Here is a 20527-nt window from a genome sequence, read left to right as displayed (position 1 = left end):
AAAGAATATATATAGTTATACATAGCATATACTATGTATATAGTGTATAGTATATACATAGACGTTCTTTGGGTCATTTTTGGTGTTGGCGATAAGTTTCAAAATCGCACCAAGGCTGCACCGTATACTAGGATTTTAAAAGTTTAATCCCAGTATCTGGTGCACAAGGGATTTGGCTACTTTTGCCCACTTTATGATGAGCAGTAAACGGCACATATACGATGAGTAGTTAAACAGGTCATTTTGATGTTGGCGATAATTTTCAAAATTGCACCAAGGCTGCACCGTATACTAGGATTTTAGCAAGACCTCCACGGGGCATTCCTCCTTTTCCTGTAGTGCCTAAAGGCGGAGCATGTAATAAGTAAAAGGAAAAAAAAAGAATTGCACGAACTCTGTGTCCATGTACACATCGATATGTTTTCACTTAAAAAAGCATCCTAGAATTACACAAACTAGGCATTGCACACTGCCTTAAATTTGTCCATGTACACATCAATCTATTTCCATTTAAATAAGGAAGCTAAAACAAAGTTAAAACTATCATGGTAACCTGAAGCGAGGTTTCATTGCCAAAAAAAAAAAAAAAAAAATGTCGCTAATCAAAGGGGCACCCAATTCTACACTAGAGCCTGATTTTATTTTCTTAATATATATATATAATGTTTAAAAACTGATATCATTTTTACTTTAAACAATATTCCCGAAAATATATGCTCTCTTTTGTGAAATGTTTACTTTATAATCTGTGCAAAATATTACCATAAATAAAAAAACTTAATTATTTCTTAAATATAAAGTAATTAAATACTTTCGTTATCCCTATGATTATAAGAATTATAACTGAAAGGGCATAAACAAAAACACAATTAAAGGAAATGCAGTACTGAAAGTTTCTGGTTAGCGAAAAATTTGCAATAGAGCATGCCATTACAATACTACAATACTATAAGAATTGATTAGTAAGGTAAACATTAGTTGAGCATTCTTCCACAGTAGCAATAAATTTTTCATTTATAATTCTTAAAACACGCCAAAACAGATTCACGATTGGTGCCTCTGATTTAAGGTCACACAAAAGTAAATTTGATTTAGCAGACCAAGAGATATTCCATGTCAAATTTACGAGAAAGATCTTCACCAATGTTAAGCTTATTATCTAATATTCATAACAGTTTGGTTAGTTGACTATCACAAAGCTCAAAAGTGCTATCTGCTCATGGTGAAGGACTTTCTAATGAGAACTGGCTTGTATTCACTTTATACGTAAAAAAAAACTAAAAAAAAAAAAAAAAAACCATGCAGACAGCATGTTCAGAAAAAGAACAGAAAATGTACTCTTAACATTCAGTAACCTTAACCATTCAGCTACTCGTGGGTATAACTATTGTTCTAAGAGATAAGCAACAATTTTTCAGCAATAACTAATGTACTTTTTCACAGACAGAACTGAACAGTAAAAACTTCTTAAACTGTCGATTCAGATTCTAATTTAGTTTCTTCCTTTTAAAAGCAGGAGCTTCAAAACTTTCCTCATACTGCTTTTTATTTTGAATAAGCTTCTTGAAAAAAAAATTCCACGTGCAGTCCAACATTTTATGATCTTTGTTTTGATATTGTAACAGGAGGGAATATTTACCTCATCTGATTTTGCATATTTATAAATTCTTCGTCCATAGTTATATTTCAACATATTATTTTGTCTTGAAAATTTTGAATTTTTTTTTCACATAGAAAGCATAATTTAAAAATTTCAGGAGGACTTTTAAATCCCCCCTAAATTTGCAAAATTAATTAATTAATACTGCTAATTAAAACATATTTCCTGTTCACACATTGAAAATAATTTTAAAGTAACTATAGTTAGAAAGACAACATGAAGGTTTACTGTAACATAAAGGCATTATAATAGGATCAAAATGATGCATAGAATATTTAAATTAATACTTCTTCAAAATGCCTAGACAAATACACTATTTATTTATCTTAATATAACGAAAAACCTAAATAATTTATAATTTAGATCATAACTATGTATCCAATTTTTAACAAAGGTGCAAACCAATAGGTTTGGTGACAATGCATCAAAATATAGCATGCGACTTTAAATTACCAATCGTAGAGTAAAATTGAAACACGAAAAGTCATATCACATTTCTAACCAAGCACAAAATTTACATGAAATGTAGTGTACAATTTTACAAACGATAATAAAAGAAACATCACAAACAGTATCGGCTATAATTTACTGCACAAACACACACACATTCCGCAGTTTATTTTGTATTTATAAAATCATTTGATCATTAATAAATGATAGTTAAACGAAAATGCACGTTTTAAAGAAATACGAACAGTAATTTATTCTAACATTCTATGAGAAAATTCGAAGCTGAACTTACCTCAAAAACATGCTTTTGAGACCAGAATCCATTGATTTTGACGAGAATTAATTATCCATTTTCTTCATCTTTCTTCATTTTTGGCGAAACGTCCTAAACTTATTTTTTGAATGATTGGAACAATTTGATGCAACACATCCACCCATATTTGTCAAAATTAAGTCGGAATCGACCAACAAATATGTCAACAAAAGGACACTGTAAAATAGCGATAGCAACAAGCATGCTTCGTTCGTTACAACGGACGACGCATCAAATCCCCGATGACCACAACTTGTGACGTCACAAAACCGCCATCTGGCTTGTAGTAGAGTCGGTGTTGAACAAACCGAACAGATGCGAGTAACGAAATGAATTTGTGAGTACCGAATCGGTACTTCGAGTCAACCGATGTACCCGTTACTCAGTAACGAATACATGCGGTTTGCTCCAGCTCTACTCCAATGTGCCATGCGAATCGAGCGCCATTTTGTTCTCGAACGTGGTGGGATGGTGTAGTGGTGAGTATACAAGTGATATCTATTGTTCCAAATTTTAAGTTGAAATTCAAATAAATTAAAATTCTAATGCTTTTTCCACTTAAATGAATAGTCTTTTTTTAATTTAATTGTCTTTTTGATTAATTTTAATCATTTTTTTTCTTGCACAGACCGCAATTATAGGCATAATTCGTTTTCTGCTGAATGTATAGGTAAGAATTATTTTTGATTTTGTAAATATTTAATTAACTTTGAATACAAAATTATTTATGAATTGTATATAGTTTATTGGTTTGTGTGTGCAGTTAAAAGGAAGAAAAAAAATTCGTGTCGTTTATGTACTTATTCACCCATTTTTCTTTAAATACTGCGAAATGTAATATATTCTTGTATTTCTGTGTTCTTTTGAACAAATATACTCATTTTTTCATGTTCTCTTTGATATCGTATTAATAGTAATGTTAAATATCTGGCTGAGCAAATATTTTGGTTATCTGCCCTCAACTTTATAGGAAATCAGCTTTAATAATGCATCTAGTTGAACATGCTTAGCCAGAAACATTATCATATTAACCTCAGCCGAGCTAGAGCGTGTAATATTAATACCAAAAGCCTAACATTCTATGTACACTTATTGTAAGCAATTTTAGTATTCTGTTATTTGTAGCGAAATTAAAAATTGCAGCAAGAAGCAGTAGCTTTTGCTGTGATGGTTGTTTTGTTATTCAGCCCAGTTAATGTTCTCTTGCCTATATGCAGCGTGGTGTGGGTGTGATGTGGCTATTCTCATTCTTGATTGTAAGGTAAAATTAAAATTTATAATCCATTATTTGCTTAAATGAATAGGTTTTCAATTGTAATTATTTATGTTAATTCATTTTTTAAAGCAAACTGGTAAATGCGATCTGGCGATCTTTTTTCCCTGAATTTCTGCATGTATAGGTTAGTAAAAACTATATTTGTAATTATTTAATTTCGGTACAAAATGTGGGTTTTCATCCGCAGAGAACCCGTTGGCGCCGTTCCATTTTTACTCGCCAAGCTCGCGTTTCATCGACGCTTGAGGCGAGCCGTAAACGTGATTTTTAGTGCATGTAAATTCTAGTTAGCAGACTAAACAATATATTAAGCATATGGTAGTAAAAATTCACAGATAATAAGCATGTAGATGTAAAACTAACAGGTTAAACGTGATATAAGGAAATAAATTGGTATTAAATTTAAACAGAAATTTATTAAATTATTAACTTTTGTTATGAATTTTGCTGATTATGATACTTCTCATTTTAACCTATGCCATTTGACATAAAATCAACCTGCTACTTACTAAACCACTAGCCTGACCAAGTATGTGACATTATGAGACATAAAAAAAAAGTTACATAAAGTTAGTAAAATGTAAATGTCACTTCTTTCAAATATGCCCAACTATTATAAGTGTAAAATATTTAATGCTACTTGATCAATTACTTAAAGTTTATTTCATTTTCAAACTTATTAATAATTATGTTGATTCATGTTTAGTAATAATACATACTACTTATGGATCTATTTTATTTTTAGGATGGTATTACAAATGTGAAATGCAGGCATCGCTAATATTTTTAATTGAATTTATTGAGTTCGCGTTTACTCATAGGTCCTGAATTTTTTTTCATTAATGGTCCTTAATTTCTGTGTGCAGAAATGTGTATGAACTCTGATTAACAGATTTCAGTTTTTTTTTTTTTTTTTTTTTTTTTTTTTTTTTGTTAAGTTACTTGCATATAGGTTAAAGCAATTTATTTACATTGAAACAAATACCCATCCTTTTCATAATTTATTTCACAATACTAATAACTTTCAACAGTAATCAAATTTTCTTCAGTAGCATTGTTAATAAAACTTGAACATTACACATTTCATTACTTTTCAAGAGTCATTTGAACTATATTCCTTACACCAGCAGTGGTTTGCTAATTTTGATGACCATGGGAATACATCAAACTATTCTGTCACAGATAATCAGTAATAAATAGTATTTATTATTAAAATTTAATAATCTATTTGTCACACCTGCCATCCTCTGAAAGGTTATTGTAAGAAAAGCATTAACAATATATTGTTATAATTTTACGCCATAAAAATTGATTTATTATCATAGTTTTAGGTGACAATAAACAATAATAAAAATAAAAGCATTACTTATTTAAAACGCACATTTTTGCGGAGTACGAAAACGAATTATTTGAGCGTTTCGAACCTCATGCTTCTGCGTGCGTACAGCTGTTAATAATTAAGAACACAACGTGAACAGCCGTGTTACAAATTAGCATTCACCCCTCCCACTTTATTTTCTTCCTTTCATCCCGAACCGAGAACCGGGATCTACGAAAATATTTCTATCTATTCGTTGTTAAAAAATTAAGAAAAAAAGTAATAAATAAATAAAAGAAGAAGAATAGAAATCTGCAAATGCGAAGAACCACAGTGATAACGAAACAAAATGGATGCAAGATGAATGGTTGCAATAAGCGAATAGGTTGAATCCGCTGGGTTACCAGATTTTAACTATTATCGCCAAATTTGGCAACGTTTACATTCACCGGGTTCTCTCCGGAAGTGCTTCCCAAAATGTGTATTAAATGTATATAATTTGTGTGTATTATTAAATTTCAAAATGTAGTTGCAGATTAAATAATTACATGGTTCTGCTCGATTCAGGGTAAGAAATGAATATGGTGTACTTCAAAGGTATTCTTTTAATGCTGTGCGCATAACTCTGTTTTCTTATTCAAACGTAATTGTATGGTGTGGCAGTGATATTGATGTGCCTTTTGTTGTTGTTGCTTATGTACTTATTTACACAAATTTCTTATTACATTCTGTGAACAAATTTATAATTTTGTTGTTGTTATTGGATGAGCATTGGTGCTAAATGTCTAGCTGAACAAATTAATATTTTTCTTAATATCAGCAAATATTTCAGTTATGTGTTCATTTGGCAGCATTTACTGCAAACCAGTTTTAATGTTGCTTCTACTTAACCAGAAACATTAACATCGAAGTTGAGCCAAAGTATGTTTTGCCAAGAAGCTAATGTGTGCTATTTTTTATGAGATTCTGGCCATGTCTAACCATATGCTTTTGCAGTGCCTTTCTTATTTTTTTGTCTGCCATGGTCCATATGATTTGTTTTTAAGATTACAGTATTTTTAAATTGTTAAACTTGTACTCATCTTCAAACATGTCTTTTCACAACAGCAATATGGTAAAACTAGATATTACGGTCCAGATTGGTGAGTTTTAAAAAAATTGCCAAGTCGCCAAATCGATTGTTTTCGTATGTTTTAGAAAATCGCTGACTCATCATATCGCCGGTTACAAATTTGAATTAATTCTGTAAACATGCAAAAATATCTAAAACAGGACTTCAAGAAAAACAATGAAAAATCACCGACTGCTTGGTGCGTTTTTAAGAATTACACATCCTCGGTATCCATGTACACATCGACCAATTTTTTACTTGAAGAAACATCTTAGAATTGCACAACTGCAGAGTCGTAGGCGAGAAGTTGAGTATGCAGCTGAAATCATAGAATGAATGTCAGTTTGTGTTTGCTTCACTGTGTTTCAACAGTTCTTGTGTTAAGTTGGCATTAAGGTAAAAAATTACAAGAAAGGTTCAATGTAACCTTTGTATGTATTTATGGGGTTTTGTCTTTGTAAGTAAGACAATGATTACCACATCAACAAATACATTTTAAACTATAGGAAAGCTCGTTCTAATTAATTTATTGAAAAAAGTGGAAAATGAGGGAAATATTTTTAATAAATTTCAGCACTGTAAAGTGGGGCGGGAATATAGTAATCCATCATTGGCAGGTCTTCGATAAAGCAACATGCATCATAATAATCATCTTTATGACTAAAGGTAAGAATCAGCCACAGTGAAAAAAAAAAAAATCCCTATTCTGATTTGACATTCAAAGTTAAAATATGCATCAGATGATTGTATAGTTCATTAATGCCATATATTTTTTTAATTTTAAAAAACTGGATCAAATCATTTCGTAACAGTAGTATATAAATTTCATAAAGTTGCCAGCTGGAATGTCCTCTGGAGCAGGATTTTTAATTTTCTTTTCTGTTTCAAGGGCAAACTTGCTAGCAAATTCCAATCTGTGTAATTATGTCATATATTAACCCATTAAATGCTGTGGTGCTCATTTGGTTATCATACACAGTCAAAAGTCTTTAATTTGTACTCTTCGGCGATTTCGGATTATCGGTTTTTTTGTATTATAGCTCATCAGTTTAAATCTTTTAAGATGGCATGCAGAAATTATAAAATTAAAAATGTGAAATAAAGAGCAATTATGATCAAAATTTACAAAAAAAAGTTTAATATTTATTTATTTGTTTACTTTAATAAACTTTTCTTTCAACGTGCGCATGTGTAAAGCATACATTACGCATAGTTGAAATTAGAAAATTGCAACCAGAAAACTATTTCATGTGTATTCGTGATATTTATAATGATGAATTTGATTTAAATCATATCAAAGACGGAGTACATCGAGATGAAATACTGCATTTAGTGAGGAATTATAAGCCGAATAAAATAAAAACATCTGCCCTGAAGATGAGGATAGTGCTGACAGATCAACTTTCATTGTGCGCTGCAATGTACCCCCTCCTCTCCCGCAGAGCAGCGCGAAATTGATAAACAGATTTCGGAATGGTTAGAGAAACAAATCACCTCTCTGTCACTTTCTTCATGCCTTTAACCATTTTTTGCAGCAATTCCACTTTTTGTTTCATGGACATCAAAACATGCTTTCGCTTGTAAATCCTTTGATGTCTCCAGAATCGGAAACTCTTTTTGACATAATCGAAAGTTCAAGCTTACTTTTTATAAAATTGCTCTAACAGTCTGCAAAAAATAATAAGCCAGATCCAATTAGAAGAATAAGGAACAACGCGATCTGCAACATTAACTGAAATAGATAATTTTAGCTTAGCTTATACCGTCCATTATACATTAAACGCATATGCGCATGCGTTTAAACATGTGCAGAAAGTTTGTAGCTTTGAGGTCCGGATTATAGATCATTCCAGATTAAAGACTTTTGACTGTACTTTAAGACACCTAGTAACACCATCTAGCTATCTCGGAGGGGAAAAAAGGCAACATTCAACTCATCCACTGAATGTCATTTGTAGAAAACCTAAAGTGATCACTACCTATACGCTCTTATGCTGAGCTCATGTTCATTTCCACTTTCCTCTTATCACAAAAGTGAAACGTGTTTTGAAAACAGATTAGACATAGTGGATTGAGGCTAATTTTGGTCATTGTGATTTTACTATATTATTAGTGAGTGTTGATTAAAGCGGTTATTTACTTCTATCAACAGTCCCTGCTAGACGGAACTTTCCTGAGAAACAAGTTTTTGGTAGCACTGGTTTAAATGGGAGGATTCTTAGAAAAAAAAGAATCCCACCTAGCTACAGAAGCAATGTAGCGGCTATGTGATATTTCTTCAAACCTCGCCAAAAATGTTTCAACTGAAACTCTGTCCGGGGTAGAAATGAACCAATCAGATGAAAGTTCTGCTTCTGAAGGATCACGTGGTCCCAATCTGAGCGATAATCGATTATTGTTTTGCGTTGTCTTTGTAGTAAGTGAAAATGGTAACCTAGCTACACGGGTTTCCTGGAAATGTGCGGGTTCTGAGAATTGCCCCTTTCGTCATCCAGTTCGGCATAGCCAAAAGATAATGTAATTTTAAAAATTAGATAATGCTTTTTTTTTTTTTTGGTCAGTGTAATTTGTATAGATGATGGACACAAATTCATAAAGCCGCATTTGGAGATTACAGTTAATACTGAGTAGAATTTCAACAAGCATTTTATGATTGCATTGTACAAGAAAAGGCTTGAGAAAAGCTTTGAAAGAATTTAAAGATAATATGGGATTCCCAGAACCTCTGCAATTCTGCCTTTGAAGATGATGGCAATGATTTTATAAACGTGGAGCTTCCTCCACAGCAGGTTGATGGAGTTTTCTGATGGTGGACTAGAGGCAGAATGAGGCATTGTTAGGAGTGACAAGTGTTATTTAAGATTCTGTGCTTAGCAATGAATCATTACGGGCATTTCAATAGAGATTAAAAATTGTCTTCAGTTAGTCATTTATCTTCAGTAACATACGAGAGGATGCAAGCAGGCACTGGAAGCTGTAGAGCACACACTAATGTTTGTGAAAAATGCAACACCATGAAGGAATTGTCGGAAATGAATGAAATTTATTCCGCATATTACCGATAGTGATACAAGTAAATGATCACATTTACAAACAAACAAACAAAAACAAAAAAAAAAATGAAAGTTGGAAAATCAGTACTTTGGGTTTCTGTCATGCTGAGCAAGATCCTGTACACACCGTGGCGTTGAATCGTATAGGTTCTAAATGTAATCCTGGGGAATGGCTTTGACTTGATGTGAAAGTTCAGTTTCAGTGTGTGGCCCACTAGCTGTACGTGCGAGTCGCTGACCGATGAAATCCTAGGCATGCTGATTGAGCAACATATCTGGGGAAGATGCAAAACCTGCTGAACCTTAAAGAAGGCTTGTGCACAGGCATTTTTTTTCCCTAAAATATAGTGCCTGGAATGCATCAAATAATGCATACTCTGTCATCATTATACTCCAGATTGTAGCAAGATTTGTTGGAGAAAGCAACTTGTTGCCACAGAGCACGCCACGCACTGAGTTGCAGTGCTCACTGAAGTCAGAGGCATATGTTACTCAGCGACAGGGCAATCCTGCGTAGAGGAACCCTTGCATGTAGTTCATGTTGCAGCAGACAGCGACGAACACTTGTAACCGTGCTCCAATATTGTACTAACATACGAGAGGATGCTCTACAATCCATCACAGCCATGCAGATGAGGTGTTTGTCGTCCTGTGCTGTTGTGTGCCCCATTGCCAGGATTTCACCTTGTTTGGTTCTCGCTGTCCATTTCTTCCAAACATGCATCACTGTTGTGGCATTGTGCTGCGTGCGGGCTGTGATTGTTTCTTGCATACAGACGATGTGGCCTCGTTCAAACTTGTTGGTATGGCATCCTCTGCTGTTGACGAGGCATACTGAGCACAAATTAAATGTTCACTGCAGACGGAGGATGATAAACAGATTTTAGCACAACTTTACAGTCCTTTACAACTGCCAGTTCTCATTTCATGCATGCATAATCCCTTTGTAATTCTAATCATTTGTATGTCTTAACTCACTTTACATTTCATGTAAGTTTGGTTCAAAGTGCATAATTCCTTCATGGTTGTGATTTTCACAAACATTAGTGTATATTAGGTAGTCCTAACTAAAAAAGCATCTTGAAATAAAAGTATGCAGTTGTCCAGATCAAATGTTTATTTTACAGAAAAATATAAACAGCTTATGCATACATGCATTGTTTTTATAGGATTCTGATCATACCTGAATAATAATTTTTCACTAAGTTGTATTTTACAATAATTCTTCCAAATAAGTAACAGTTACTTATCCATTATTTTAATTAAAAGAATTTTGTATATATTTTTGTTCTTATCAACTAATGAAAGGGATGTATATGTATTAATTTTATAAAATTCATGTGAATGTATGCAAATAAATTGTTTATAAATGTCACATAAGTTTATACCTCCTTAAACCATTTTCATGTGAAACAGAAGCCTTATTCATAACAATATAATCAAACATACCAAGGTATAATTTTATTAAGACCCTGAGTTACATCAGTATGAACTTATGATGGAACTATTGGAACAATACTCATCATGAGTTGCGGATTACTTATAATTTGTCAGTAGGCATGTATGAAAATGGGTTTTGTAATTAATATTGAATGTATAACATTTTCTTTTCATATAAATACAGAAGGATTTCATGTCTGCAGATAATGTATTACAAGAGGCTGTTGTGTGCCAGTGGACAAGCTGGTGAGAAGCTGAACACTAATAGCTTGAATCCTGGTGAATGGACTGCCTGCATAAGCGTCGTCATGATTTTTCCACGTGTAATATGAATGCAAGCCAGTTTGCCTTAAAGCATCCCTTCTTGGAAAATATCTTCTAATGTTTCATCACAAAAATCAGCCAAAAACTGTTTCTCATGATTTGAAAAATACGTATAAAGGAAGTCAAATTTAATTGATAAATTGTGCATGCTGAGATTGTATACTATATCATATACATTTTTAAAATATATTTTCTGTATCTCTAATGTTGAGAATTTTGATGTTTTAATTTAACCCTGAATAAAATGTTAAGTACTATAAGCAAAGTAAGCAGTTTTGTATTTGATGTCAGAACAATATTTTTTTTTTTTATTTTTTTATTTTATACTTGTATATTTTTGCTTATGATTGGAATTTTAGTACAAATTATTTTGGCATGATGTGGCCTGTTCTCATTTAAAATGCATTTTGTATTTTTTTTCTTCTGTTATTTGCATTATAATAGTTTGGCCATAACAACTATGGATGCCAAATCAACATATATGGGAATAACTGTATTAAATTTTGAGAAAACCTTTAGGTGTCATTTATTATAAAGATTGAGATGATTGTTTTTATAAATTCATTCATTCTTATCTATTTAAGAATTGTCATTTAACATAAAAATATGAAAAAGAATTATATATTATAATACTAAATAAAATATACTTTTATATATATATATATCCAAGCTCACTATATGCGCACTCAAAGAGATACATTTCTTTTTTGTGATGTATGTGATGATAATTTACTGTTAAGTATCTTAAGTTGTTCATAAATAGTGCTCATTTTTCATAATGCACCAAACAAACCTCACATAATTAATTTAATAAAATATTATTGCAGAGACATATTTTTGAAATTGACATTAGTCCTCTATCCGTCCGTCCCATAGGGATAACTATGGGGCAGATTCCTACTGTCATCTACAGTATGCCCAAGCCCTTCGCCAATGACAGTTGCTTCTCAATACCCGTATTTTACAATTAAATTCATGAACCTGATCTGGCTGAGTTTCATATCAGGGGAATTAAAAAAGCAAAATACATTCATTACCTGAAACCGTTTTTCTCCAACTAGCTGGATGATTATGTGATTGGTGTGCATGGATGGTAATGTGAAAGGATATGATTAGATTTCTTCTAGGTCATAACAGTTTTTAATAATGAAAAGCTCTTGTTCTTTTTTCTTTAAATTCTTTTTTTTTTTTTTTTTTTTTATTTATTTATTTCAATGCACACTTTTTTTAAAAGCAAACTGAATTAGCTGGATGATCACTACAAGTTTCTTGACATATTTAAAAGTAAAATATTGTATCTACATTAATTTTGAATAAATTGTTATTACTATAGTCTGCAATCATTGAGTTCATTTTAAGATTATTTGTCCTTTTTTTGTTTGTGGAATAGGCGGCTGTATTTTTTATATTTTCTGTTTATTTAGCCAGTTTTCTATATAATGGCTAACATAAAATATAATTTATGTTAACCATTATATAGAAATTTATGTGCCCTGTTTTAAAAATTATGTATATCTTAATTTAAGTTTGTCTCATGTCAGATGAACAATGCTGCTAGTCTGGTTGAGAAATTAAGAAAGTCTGACCATTCCATGAAAAATTTTTAGAACAGCTCACTGATTAAAATACATATACACACCAATTAACTGTGCTCATCAAATGTGCTGTATTATTTAATGCTTCTTCTGATGAGCAAAATTCAAAGCATTATTTCTCTTGTTTTCTGTGTATGAAGTTTGTAGCAAAATGGAATTATTATTTTTTTTTAATTTCATTCAATGATATCACTATTTTTATATGTCTGATAATGATCTACTGCATAAGTAATATCTATATGCAAACATAAACCAAAATCTTGCTTTAGAAGAATACTCACCGGTGTCGGTTCTCGAATAGATAAGACACAGAATACTGGTGATACAATTTAGGTTTGAATTCTATCAAATGGGTTAGCTAGATCTCTGTTTTTACAGTTTTCCCTATGTTTAATACGAATACAAGTCAGTTTCATTCAAAAAGTGCTCAAAGAAGGGCATCTCTTCTTTTAAGCAGATAGCCCTCAGGACCTTTGCCATAAAAATTCAACAGCTGAGCATGTACTAAAAGATAACATAGTATACAAATGTCCATTTTATAACTTTCAAATGAAGTGGTCGATTTAAATTTAACATCTGGTGCTATAGCAATATATGTGACTTGGGTAAACAGCTAGTTGGTATGATCTAAGGAACAGGGTTTTTAATTTTATTTTCTTTTCGTATAGCAAACTAGCTTGCCTATGCATATATGCAAGTCTAAGTTATTTTTTACAAAAGATTCATATTAAAATACATACACATATGACAAAGAAATATATGCACATAAGCTATAACTAATAAATCAATTGAGCAATATGTGAACATAGATGCTAATGGTTCAAGTGTCGTGTAGCAGGGTATGACTGCAAACCCTATAGTGGTGTTGCAAACAAAAATTAGTGTCTGATTCAAAGCAGGCATAAAAACTAGTATACAGTTTGTCCCCATATGACACAAAACAAAAAGTATGTAATCAGAAAAAATATCATGTAGACATTGATTTACCCAACTTATAAGCTTCGGTAAAGACCTTATCATTCGCCTTAAATCTGTAGAATGATCAGCACCCTTCTGCTTTGGAAACAGCTCCAGAAAGACATGTTAACCTAATCCACACTACAGTAGAACATGTGCCTCTGAACCATTACCATCGAAACTGCAATTTCAGAGTCACTATGTACACTAATCTCGATATTAAAGCACTGGTAGCTCTATTTGAGATTGTGCTATTGCAGATGAGTGTAGAGCACCATAGAATGGTGATGTATAATATCAGGTTTATTTAGGAGCCAAAAAAAAAAAAAATATTAGAAATGACCTATCCTGGATTCGAAATCTGGGCTTAAAGACTGCCATCCAGAAGTGCTTCTAATTACATCATGAAAGCATGCGTTGAGAAAAAAGAAAATTCCGTACATTCTTCCCCATTTAAAAGGCAGTTGGGGAGGTGGTAACCTAATCGCCACCTGCTGGTGGTGAAGAATTATCGTCTACCACATTTTAGTTTGGGAACCACTTGGTTAGTTGGTTGAGCCTTTAGGTATTTATTTGAAATAGAAAATATCAGCGAATGACCGCCCCAGGATTTGCATTCTGGACTTCCCTATTGCCAGCCGAACGTGCTTTTAATTAGAACACGAAGCCAAGCGGTAAGGAAAGAGAAAATTAGTGACTTAGTATCTTATTTTATTTTGGCTGCACACAGTTCCTATATGTAGCTAAGCGAATTTCCCGGTCAGTAGCATAAATCCCAACCTTCCTAGTGGACAGCGTGCTTCCGCTCCTGTAAAATATTGCGATTTAAGAAGTCATCCACGATAGCTGATCAGTTCTGCAATTATATAAATAATAAAAATTAAGAATGAAATGGAGAAATTAATGTAACGTTAGTACAAACAAGAAGATGCAACAAAAAGATCAATTAGGAGATCACTTAGGGTCCGGTATTGTACAGCATGCACATATACGTAGCATGACATCTATGGGGTGTAGGAGAGGGTATAAAGCATGGTGTATGCTCAAAACATGAACGGAAGCTACTGCACGGTACATTCGGTTTTAACAACATCGATTTGTAGTCTCAGCGTGACAGTTCTATAGACAATATCTGGACGACTTTGTCTGGAAGTTTGAAAGAAGGCCAAAGTGCGACTATACACATCATGTCAGTAGTTTGGATTACATTTCGAACAAAGGGAGCAGCTATCTGAATGTTTAGTAATGCTCATTGCCAAATTAGACTTTTATATGCCCGTAGCACTTCAAAGATTTTGCTGCCTCCACATACATCTATAGTATAACGCCTCTTTCTCGGGCTTGGATTAAGTGCACTAGGTATCTTCTAAAATCTGCAGTGAGAATTTTATTTTTGTGGACCCTTTGCACTCTTTCTTTGAATCTTTAAGCACCTTTTTGTAACGCCGCCTTTACCTGATGCCCTAAGCACGTGCTTACTTTCCTTAATGGCTAATCCAACTCTGGTAGTGGTTTTCCACAAACAACCACGCCAGGATATGAAGAACTGATATCTTCTCTTACAGATGATGAGTTGGGTTCAGTTTATTTAGTTATGGCGAAACATTCGAGGGCTACCTGTCTAAGGGAAGGGATGGCTTCGTGAAAGACTTTCTAAGGGAAATTGGACTGTATATAGGTTACACATATGGAAACCATGAAAACGCTTAGTTAGCAGCCAATCTGCTCGCCGTGATTCGAACCCCCGCCCGAGTGTATCGGCTTTACCGCTCGGCCACTGGAGAGCCGTCTTTAGATGATGCGATATCTATGCTAATGACTCCCATCATCTGGTGGTGGTGACAGTGGGTGACATCCTAAGATGCATGCAATCTATTACTGGATATCCAATATGGCTAAAGACTTGGCTATAGTTTTCAGCGCCTAAAGACAACTGCAGATTTCATACACCCTTCTGTTTTCTAAGTATGGAAACTGTTTCATTCTAAAACTTCGTCAGTTTGGCATTTCCGTGACACTACGCCCAGGGACAGTTGTCCACCCTCGCCCGTCTCTAGCTATAACACTGATTTCACTACGAAACAATCTCATGGTGTTTTGATCGCTTTGCGGACTTTCATGCCTTCTCGTCGGAGGCACTGTCTTCTGTAGTGTTGCAAACAAAAGATCTGAGTAGCTCCAGTGGAGTGGCGAGCATAACTGGCGCCCGGGGCAAAATACCTTTTTGGCGTCCCCCTTCCCGAAAAAAACACAGTGATATGATGAAAATCTTGTTTGGCGCCCCTCTGCGACCGGCGCATCATACACCCCCTTTACGCCACTGAGTAGCTCAGCAATGGAGTTGAGCTTTAAGGATAGCAGCAGTCGCTGGCAAGACTAAACAGGGAAAGGGGGGTGTCATCCAGTTTTGTAGGACAATAGAGCAGCCGCTGCAATATTATATGAGGCGTTATCATCCCGGTTCAAGAATAAGATAACAGCTTTAATCTTCCTATATTTAGATTATCTAGCCATTCTGGAAGTCTAAATATTTAGATAAAGCAGAGATTACGCAGTCGTCCCTCTGAGATCATCGAAAGGAAACAGTTTGCAAGTGCTCAAATTTTCGTTTGTGGAAGTGAAATGCTTGGTCGCTATATGAAGCTCCATACATCTGTAGAAGATTAATTCACTACTGACTGCAGTTGTGCTAATGTTCTTCTCCTCACGTGCATCTTTTCCAAGATTCTTTGCGAACAATAGTGCTACACTTCATGGTATACCAACTGTCGCTAGCTTGTTAAGGAGTGAAGATATAGCACCTGTCTTAGCGTAGGCATTCTGAAGGCTTTCGTATGCTCCAACTTAATATATGGTGTATGGTCTGGGGACTTTTGACAGCCCGTCGCTAGTGCCTTTCAATGCTTTCATAGCTGTAATCAGCCCTGCAAGAAGAATTGAACATAATTTCTCAGAAATTCGTGGACGATCTCGTACAGAGCATGAATATACAGTAGAGAGACTGCATCACAATTAAGTAGGATTATATCCCCTAGTGATAATTGCGTTTGTGTTACACTTATCATATGGGCATTCACCTTCTGATTTGAGTAGAATACAGATGTATTTCGAATCTGCTTTTGTATCTTTTACATTCCTTTCTTAGTCAGTGTTGTCACATTTCTCACTGTCTAATACGTTGACGATGTTATACTATGCTTTGCACCATTCTAATTACTGCTTGCACATGAGACATAACATGCGAAAATCTATCTGTCTCAACCAATATACACCAATACCTGACAAAGAATCCAAGCACGATATTTCAGTAGGATAAAGAACGCCACTCATAGCTTATTGCCCAAGACTGGCTACGTCATTTACTTACACTTTCACTACCTACCTGCTCCAAAAATATGTCCCTTGTTGAGTATAAACCTACCAGTAAATTTGGTGAATACTGTTAGTTCGACTGGTTTGAAATTCCAGCGAACGGACTGGTCGCATGGGAGTTTTTGATGTTTTCTCTTGCGCAATGTGAATGCCAGCTAGTTTTCTTCGAAAAGTCCATCATGAAGCCATCAAGAATCTTTGCTCTTCTTTAGACAAATAGCCCTCAAGTGCTTTTCTAAAATCAAACAAACCAAATCGAACCTTTAAAAAGTGCTCCACAAAAGCATCCCTGTTCTTAGGCAGAAAGCCCTTGCGTGCTTTGCAGTGATCAAAATAATGTGACTTAAGCTCTATCTGGCCTGCGTAGGCTCAGTGCTTCGATGTCCTCAATATGAAACACATTATCTAGCAAGTGTGGAATGTTTGCCATAGGATTACACGAGTGCCTGTTCAATTTTATGCCTCAATGCATTGTGGTCAGTACTTAATTTATAAAAGAAGAAGGACTATGAAAAGTCGTCAACAAAGATAAAAATAAAAAAAAAATAAAAATAAAATGTAAATTAATAAATAAAATTAGATAATTCAATTTAATTAATGAAAATAGTTCAGTAGAAAATTGAAATACCGGAGCTCATCTTAATTTAGACTCCAACAGGAATTATACTTTTCTCAAATAGTGAAAAGTACTGGAACTGGATTTTAGGTGGATTAAAGACGTGACTATGACTTAAGATCGTACTGAAGATGATTGCACTGCATGCATATCCTTCTTTAATTGACCTGCTGCTCTGTTTTGATGAGCAGATCTCAAAACGAGAGAATAGATAAACAAGAGCTAAGTTCAGAATCCAGAAAGCAAACGGAATTAACATTTTTTATGAAGAGCATTGCTTATAGATTATCGGTCACATAATATCATGATAAAAGGTGTTTATTACGCTAACCTGTTGACTCAACTTGTACTAGGCCCACCAGCGGCCGAGAGGTAAATCCGCTGAATGCTAGTAATTCGCTCAGAGTTTTATCTTGACGAATAGGCTGGCTCCAGAGGAGATTTTGCTGTTTTCCTCATGTATAAAGTGAATCAGAGCCAGTTTTCCTTATATTGTTCATTTGAAAAGGCATATCTTCTCTTAGACAGATAGTTCTCACATTTTTTTTGACGTAATAATCCAATACAATTCCTATTAACTATAAAACTGTGTAGCAAACTCAGCAGTAAATTTCCGCTATGCATAAAAGCGCTGCAGCACACAAGACTAAAATTTGCCAGATTGCTGTTCCAGGAATAATAATTTCAGCTTATACCCTATGCACAATGTTCACTAGACCTTGTCATCATTCTTTTTTGTTTTAAAAACAGAAGAAGTATTTGTATATTTCATACTGCAGTCTGATGATGATTAGAATGATGTTCAGGAATGATCTGAAGGCTGTGATAAAAAATATTTTTATATTGGAATTCAATGCGTAATTGATTGCTGTACTAAATACAAATGTAAAAGTCTACATAGGAAACTGAAAATGGAATTTTAGACATTTATCTTCTACAAATTTATTATGCTTAAACTTACTGAATATCTCTATATATGGAATAAAATTAAGCAGAGAGAAGGAATATTTCACAAATGGCATGACATGACAAAACTAAAATGTACATAGGCTGTACAATGAAATTTTCTACCATTATAAAGATGTAAGACACAGAGCTCTTAAGTTGTCTGAATAATTTAAAAATAATACACTTGTTATGAATCCAGGTAAACATTGAAATTTAAAATGGAAGTTAGATTTTGAATGTTGATCATAAGTTTCAAGGCTATTAAGTTAAAATGCAGAAAACTTTTCAAAAGAGAAATTAAAAAACTGAAAACAACAAATTACAGAATTAATGTATTCACACACACACACACACACACACAAAAAAAAAAAAAAAAAAAAAAAAAAAAAAAAAAAAATCACAGGAGTTCACCAGACAAACCAGTTAAGAAAAATAATAATTGAACTAAGGAAGTAGCTGTTATTTTGGAAACAAATGAACAAAAACTTTTCATTTGAAAAATAATAAAAAAATATAGAGAGCTTGTAAATCATTAGTGAAAAGATCATTAAAAATGCCAGTGTGGTAACCATATTAGAAATCTCAGCTCTTCTACATATAAATCCATTAGTAACTTTAAATAAATAAATAAAGGTAATACAAGACATTTTTATGGTTCTGATGAAGTCATACATGTGTGCTGATTCATTGCAGTTAGCAATATTTCTTGAAATGTGTTGGTCCTGAAATCAGTTTCTCATGTATTTCAAGGTTTTGAAAAGAAGTAAAAAAAGTATCAAATTGGTTAAAATTTATTCAAAGGGGTTAAAACAAAAAGAGCGGCATTTATCTCATGTACATATTTTAATTCTTTTAGAACTTGTATTTTAGAACCATCAAAAATTGTTTTCAGATTTTTTCATTAAATAGCTTCACAAAACTCACTTCATTCTCTGACAACTGAAAGTATTAAATTATATTGCTTGTATTATTTGTTACGGTACTAAAAATGGTCTGCCTTAATAGATGTTGTGTATTATTTATTTTTAGATTATTATATTAGATTAAGTTTATTCTTATAGGAAAAAAAAGTAATAATGTATATATGTGCAAGATAAGTTGATAAAAAGGTTAATTTTTTTGATTGTTTACTTAAAACATCCAACAGAAGTCATACACTTAAAATTTATATGTATAAATTGATTCACATATTTGCATTAAACTGAATATTTTTAAAAACATTATCTTAGAATAATAATGTACTTATGTAGAATTTACTAATATTTTACTCTATATACATACAAACATATTGCATTATTTCAGACTTCCATATTTAGATATTTGGATAAAAAAGGCCAAGCATTTTTAGATGTCACATCTGTAAATAGTATAAAGCAAAACTGTTACAGAAAAAAAAAAAAAAAAAGGAAAAGAAAAGGACATTTGAAGTACAGTTCTTATACTAGAAATTAGGTGCTTTAAACCTATAAGTTCTTTTGATAAAGTTAATGATAAGACATAGTGCTGCCATTTATTTTTAAATAGAATATATAAATATGTCATCTATTACTTGAATATAATATATATATATTAATATATAAATATGCTTGAATATAATGTATAATTATCTTCAGGAAAATATTCATAACATTATAATTTTTCTAACAAAAATAATCATCTGTTATCATACTTCAATACCATAAAATATATTTGGAGGTAAAATGACTTTCCTGTATAAAGTTTTATTTTTGAGCTTATGAGGACAGGATATGATAATAAAACAAATACTGCATAAGTCATTTGTAAGCAATTATTTTCTATATTCAGAAGTCACATATATTTATAAAAATACCTTAGAATTATCTTTATTATAATTTTGTACATATCCCCCTCCTTCTTTTCAATATTAAATATAAGAGAGTCAATTGTGTTTTTAATAAATCATCAGGTACACTATCAAAAGGTCAAAAATTTTCACGTCTTTACAAGGTTCTTTAATATACTAAGGTTAGGCCAGAAACGGAAAAAGCGTGCCATTGGTTGCTGGTAGTGACGTCACCCGGGAGACAAGACGCATCGGCCGACGCGTCTGCTATATGATTTTGGTAATGGAAA

The sequence above is a fragment of the Stegodyphus dumicola genome, chromosome X1, assembly GCF_044657685.1.
Source record: "Stegodyphus dumicola isolate Sdum_Otavi_A_Nest chromosome X1, ASM4465768v1".
In the NCBI taxonomy this organism is placed as follows: Eukaryota; Metazoa; Arthropoda; class Arachnida; order Araneae; family Eresidae; genus Stegodyphus; species Stegodyphus dumicola.
The sequence above is the reverse complement of the archived record's forward strand: the minus strand, read 5'-3'. Positions refer to the sequence as shown.